This window comes from Ctenocephalides felis, unplaced genomic scaffold (genome assembly GCF_003426905.1).
Source record: "Ctenocephalides felis isolate EL2017-DRISC unplaced genomic scaffold, ASM342690v1 CF-g0.4_SCAFFOLD_01611, whole genome shotgun sequence".
Classification (NCBI taxonomy): Eukaryota; Metazoa; Arthropoda; class Insecta; order Siphonaptera; family Pulicidae; genus Ctenocephalides; species Ctenocephalides felis.
Window position 1 is genome coordinate 8,387 of NW_020537765.1, and position 6,614 is coordinate 15,000.

The 6,614-nt window shown below is 40.0% G+C and overlaps 2 non-coding genes across 2 annotated transcripts; one reads left to right on the top strand and one right to left on the bottom strand.

Annotated features, from left to right (window-relative positions):
* Nucleotides 1-230: 230 nt before the first annotated feature.
* Nucleotides 231-349, top strand: LOC113374179. Its single transcript, XR_003366960.1, has one exon. It is a non-coding gene; the product is annotated as a 5S ribosomal RNA (ribosomal RNA).
* Nucleotides 350-2,054: 1,705 nt separating this feature from the next.
* On the bottom strand, nt 2,055-3,981 carry LOC113374181. Its single transcript, XR_003366962.1, has one exon. It is a non-coding gene; the product is annotated as a small subunit ribosomal RNA (ribosomal RNA).
* Between the last annotated feature and the right edge of the window lie 2,633 nt (nt 3,982-6,614).

The window sequence follows — 6,614 nt, forward strand, 5'->3', positions numbered from 1 at the left end:
AGTTATCCCTATGGCAACTTTTCAGTTGCTTCGCGTTTCAAGTCAGTTATCCCTATGGCAACTTTTCAGTTGCTTCGCGTTTTAAGTCAGTTATCCCTATGGTAACTTTTCGGTTGCTTCGCGTTACAAGTCAGTTATCCCTATGGTAACATTGCAGATATATATTAAATTATTACTGAAATTTCATTTATAACCTTATGTATACATATGATTGTATAGTTTTACTTGTCGTCAACGATCATACCATGTTGAATATACCGGTTCTCGTCCGATCACCGAAGTCAAGCAACATCGGGCGTGGGTAGTACTTAGATGGGAGACCGCTTGGGAACACCACGTATCGTTGACTTTTTGCCCTAGTATTTTACCGATGTTAAGTCAAATTATAAATAGTACATACTCTCGGTATAAACTGTTAAAATCTTTGATAGAGATGAGAAAATAGTTTATGTAAAATGAAATAATATATATATATATATAAATACTGCATATTTTGTTATAAAAGATATAAATATACTGAATATTTTGTTATAAAAGATTCGAAATATTCATGGGTTGAAAGTTACTACTTATTTAGAGTATATTACAAAAATTAAATAAAAATAGCAACTTGCACGTATTTTGCAAATTGACAACTTGCACGCATTCTGCAAATTGACAACTTGCACGCATTTTGCACATTGGCAACTTGTACGCATTATGCATTATTGACAACTTACACGTACTTTGTTTGACTGGAAACTTGTACGCATTTGATTTGATATGTAACTTGTATGCATTTTATATAATTGGTAACTTGTACGCATTTCTAGAGAACTTGGCGAAAAACATTCTCCCTTATAAGGAAAAAAATATATAAAATATATAATCATATATTCTAAATAAGAAATACCAAATGTTTCTCTTTAAAATTACAATTTCCTCGCCAATTATAAAGCATATTGAAAACAATTTAGCTTGTCTTTAAGAAATAATGAATATATCAAATATTTCCATAGAAGCGAGTTTTATGTAAAATAGCTAGAGGTACCAAAGAAGTGCCGTGTGTGTTACAATATGCACAATTTTTCGACGGCAAAGTCGAAATGATTGTGGCATACTGTAACCGGCTACAACGTAAGGCTTAAGGCTTATGCTCTAATAGCGTGGGGTGACGTCAAGCCAACATGACGAATCCCCAAGCCAAGGGCTGAGTCTCAACAGATCGCAGCGTGGTAACTGCTCTACCGAGTACAACACCCCGCCAGGTACCTAAGTCGTTTACAAACGATTCCGAGTCTCGACATCGAACTAGTGACCCATGATCGACCGCTATAGGCAGGACAGATATAACGGATGGATACCGCCACTGTCCAGCGCCTCATTCGGCTAAAAATGGCTCGTGCGATAAACGGCGTGTGCCGAATACCTAATAAATCACATTGTATTGAGCCTTTCGACTCACGAGACTCCTAGAGATATCGTTGCTTACTTTGTCTAGAAAGGATACGGCCTTAGAGGCGTTCAGGCATAATCCCACGGATGGTAGCTTCGCACCACCGGCCGCTCGACCGAATTTCATTGTGTGTGAGATTGAAAAATCTGCTTTCGCTGATCTTTCATTTTCTTAAAACAACGCAATGAAGCGAATGTTCAAATTCGCACAATTTGAATAAAATGTGCAGAGTATATAGAATACTAACGCAAGCGTTTACTACAATCGACTTTGAAACACTAGACTTTCATCTAGCGCCCAAAGAATTGATTGAGCTATGCGTTTAAAGTATAATATTCAAAAAGAACGCCGTTTTCACAACGAACTTCGTCATTCGCTCAGGCATCTGGCGATACCGAGCAGATATACATGGCAGTGCTCTCACACAATGCATAAGAGCGCTAAGCGGTTGTAAACCGCGTCACGCTGCTTTTGCACACTGCGCAATATTTTGCGACTAGCTCCGGTCAAACGTTAATGAAACGAATGATCCATCGTTGCGAGACGCTTTAAGATTTTATACGTCGTAGGTTATACGACATATCGCACACGTTTCATTCACTAAATAGTAAATGTACGTTAATGATCCTTCCGCAGGTTCACCTACGGAAACCTTGTTACGACTTTTACTTCCTCTAAATAATCAAGTTTGGTCATCTTCCCAGCAACATCGGCAATGTCGAAACGCTGCCGCGCACCGGTCCGAAGACCTCACTAAATAATTCAATCGGTAGTAGCGACGGGCGGTGTGTACAAAGGGCAGGGACGTAATCAACGCAAGCTTATGACTCGCGCTTACTAGGAATTCCTCGTTCATGGGGAAGAATTGCAAGCCCCAATCCCTAGCACGAAGAGGCTTCAACGGATTACCCGGACCTTTCGGCCAAGGAAAACCTGCTGATCTCTTCAGTGTAGCGCGCGTGCGGCCCAGAACATCTAAGGGCATCACAGACCTGTTATTGCTCAATTTCGTGCGACTAAATGCCACCTGTCCCTCTAAGAAGATATATTTGTACGCCGGTAGTAAGAACCACAACCAACAACGACCGAAGCCGAAGCGGAGGGTCTTTGCGATACCGGAAAGTACGCCTATTTAGCAGGCTAGAGTCTCGTTCGTTATCAGAATTAACCAGACAAATCGCTCCACCAACTAAGAACGGCCATGCACCACCACCCACCGAATCAAGAAAGAGCTCTCAATCTGTCAATCCTTCCGGTGTCCGGACCTGGTGAGGTTTCCCGTGTTGAGTCAAATTAAGCCGCAGGCTCCACTCCTTGTAGTGCCCTTCCGTCAATTCCTTTAAGTTTCAGCTTTGCAACCATACTTCCCCCGGAACCCAAAAGCTTTGGTTTCCCGGAAGCTGCCCGCCGAGTCATCGGAGGAACTTCGGCGGATCGCTAGCTGGCATCGTTTATGGTTAGAACTAGGGCGGTATCTGATCGCCTTCGAACCTCTAACTTTCGTTCTTGATTGATGAAAACACATTTGGCAAATGCTTTCGCTTCTGTCCGTCTTGCGACGATCCAAGAATTTCACCTCTAACGTCGCAATACGAATGCCCCCAGTTGTCCCTATTAATCATTACCTCGGAATTCCGAAAACCAACAAAATAGAACCGAGGTCCTATTCCATTATTCCATGCACACAATATTCAGGCGAATGAGCCTGCTTTAAGCACTCTAATTTGTTCAAAGTAAACGTACCGGCCCACCTCGACACTCGGTGAAGAGCACCGTGGTAGGATTTTGAGTTGGGCCGCCTTTTGACGGGCTAAGCCCACCGGTAGGACGTCCCACAGACATGCCAGTTGAACACCGCGAGCGGTGAACCGACAGTGTGGGACACAGATTCAACTACGAGCTTTTTAACCGCAACAACTTTAATATACGCTATTAGAGCTGGAATTACCGCGGCTGCTGGCACCAGACTGGCCCTCTAATAGATCCTCGTTAAAGGATTTAAAGTGTACTCATTCCGATTACGGGGCCTCGGATGAGTCCCGTATCGTTATTTTTCGTCACTACCTCCCCGTGCCGGGAGTGGGTAATTTGCGCGCCTGCTGCCTTCCTTGGATGTGGTAGCCGTTTCTCAGGCTCCCTCTCCGGAATCGAACCCTGATTCCCCGTTACCCGTAACAACCATGGTAGTCGCAGAAACTACCATCGACAGTTGATAAGGCAGACATTTGAAAGATGCGTCGCCGGTACTAGACCGTGCGATCAGCACAAAGTTATTCAGAGTCACCAAGTCAAACGGTGAGCAAGGCAAGCCCGCCACCGATTGGTTTTGATCTAATAAAAGCATTCCTTCCATCTCTGGTCGGAACTCTATTTGCATGTATTAGCTCTAGAATTACCACAGTTATCCAAGTAATGTGGGTACGATCTAAGGAACCATAACTGATGTAATGAGCCATTCGCGGTTTCACCTTAATGTGGCTTGCACTGAGACATGCATGGCTTAATCTTTGAGACAAGCATATACTACTGGCAGGATCAACCAGGGTGCTATATATATATAATAGCATAGTGCGTAAATGTCCCTCGGCGTCACCCGAGAGACCACACTTTGTATAGAAAAGTTCGATGAATATTTCTAAACAACGAATTTTCTTACATATATATATATCTGAGCCGTACGATATTCCCTGAACATAACGAACAGTTTACATCGCGACTAGATATTTTATATATTCTGCGCTTAACACAGAGGCTAGACCTTTAACAACCGTCGAAACGGCGGTCCGTACATGAAATTTGCGGTCCGCAGACCCAGTTAATTTCAAACAGTCTCTTTACCCTTCGTTAGATTGAAAACGTCGGGGCGAATTCATAAGAATTCATCGTTATAACTCACTTTTATTCTCGCTCGGAGAGTATTGAGTTGATAGCATTTGTATATTTGATTTTCCGCATAAGAGTCTTTGCGTCAACGACACATGCCCGCGGATATGCTGTACAGTATGGTTGAACACTTATAAATAAGGTCCAGAACCCGGCCGTAAACCGACATCCGAACATATACGGCGTATATAATTCCAGACACGGTCTACGACATTATTTAAAGTAACGCCGCTATATAGTTGATAGACTAAAAGTATCGAATATAATGTATAAAATACACCGGGGAATAATATTCGAACCTGCCTGAACAACACAGCGTACTTTAGCCTAAGCTTGCTCGCATCGCACTCGACACGACCTATCCCCCTATATAAGGCGCGCGGCCACAGCGTAAGTATTAGACTGAGTCCCAAGCGACGTGCATTTGACCTGCGGCGAGGGCCTGCTCGCGCTTACGGTGTGAATCGTCAAGACAAAAGTCTGGGAAAATTTCGAACTGCGAACCCTTATGATAGAAAAATTTTTGTCGAAAATTTTGTTAGATGTTCAAACAGTTTTATATATATGGACAATATGAATTATAGTTAATTATTGAGTTTTTAGGTGTTTTTTGGGTTTTTTTAAACTTTTGTATAAAATTATGTATTTATTGATTTTTATAGATCTCAATGAATATAAAACGAATTTATATATAGTTATATTATTTTTTATAATTATTTGTTTAAATTTTCTAATTTTACAATAAATGTTCAAACCAGTTTTCCTCGATTTTCTCTTAAACCGTAAAAGATACGAAAAAACTTTGTTCGTACGAAAGATGCAGAATAAAATTATGAATAAAATGGTATATGAATGGTTAAGTGTGTTCATATAATTTTCTCGAGATTTTCCGATTTTCCTGAAATTTTACGACGGCAACTCGCCTGTAGGCCACACCGTTCGGAATTCGAAGTTGCGATATATGGGAAAAAAACTAAGAATTTTGAGACCTTTCTAACGATGTATAATACTTTATATGTTTTCTTTACAGAAATATCGAATCGTGAGGAGTATTGCTCCAACCTAGCCGCACTTTGCATTTTGACAAGTTAACATCTACACATATTGCTCTATAACATGAAAACCGTAAAAGATACGAAAAAACTTTGTTCGTACGAAAGATGCAGAATAAAATTATGAATAAAATGGTATATGAATGGTTAAGTGTGTTCATATAATTTTCTCGAGATTTTCCGATTTTCCTGAAATTTTACGACGGCAACTCGCCTGTAGGCCACACCGTTTGGAATTCGAAGTTGCGATATATGGGAAAAAAACTAAGAATTTTGAGACCTTTCTAACGATGTATAATACTTTATATGTTTTCTTTACAGAAATATCGAATCGTGAGGAGTATTGCTCCAACCTAGCCGCACTTTGCATTTTGACAAGTTAACATCTACACATATTGCTCTATAACATGAAAACCGTAAAAGATACGAAAAAACTTTGTTCGTACGAAAGATGCAGAATAAAATTATGAATAAAATGGTATATGAATGGTTAAGTGTGTTCATATAATTTTCTCGAGATTTTCCGATTTTCCTGAAATTTTACGACGGCAACTCGCCTGTAGGCCACACCGTTTGGAATTCGAAGTTGCGATATATGGGAAAAAAACTAAGAATTTTGAGACCTTTCTAACGATGTATAATACTTTATATGTTTTCTTTACAGAAATATCGAATCGTGAGGAGTATTGCTCCAACCTAGCCGCACTTTGCATTTTGACAAGTTAACATCTACACATATTGCTCTATAACATGAAAACCGTAAAGAGATACGAAAAAACTTTGTTCGTACGAAAGATGCAGAATAAAATTATGAATAAAATGGTATATGAATGGTTAAGTGTGTTCATATAATTTTCTCGAGATTTTCCGATTTTCCTGAAATTTTACGACGGCAACTCGCCTGTAGGCCACACCGTTCGGAATTCGAAGTTGCGATATATGGGAAAAAAACTAAGAATTTTGAGACCTTTCTAACGATGTATAATACTTTATATGTTTTCTTTACAGAAATATCGAATCGTGAGGAGTATTGCTCCAACCTAGCCGCACTTTGCATTTTGACAAGTTAACATCTACACATATTGCTCTATAACATGAAAACCGTAAAAGATACGAAAAAACTTTGTTCGTACGAAAGATGCAGAATAAAATTATGAATAAAATGGTATATGAATGGTTAAGTGTTCATATAATTTTCTCGAGATTTTCCGATTTTCCTGAAATTTTACGACGGCAACTCGCCT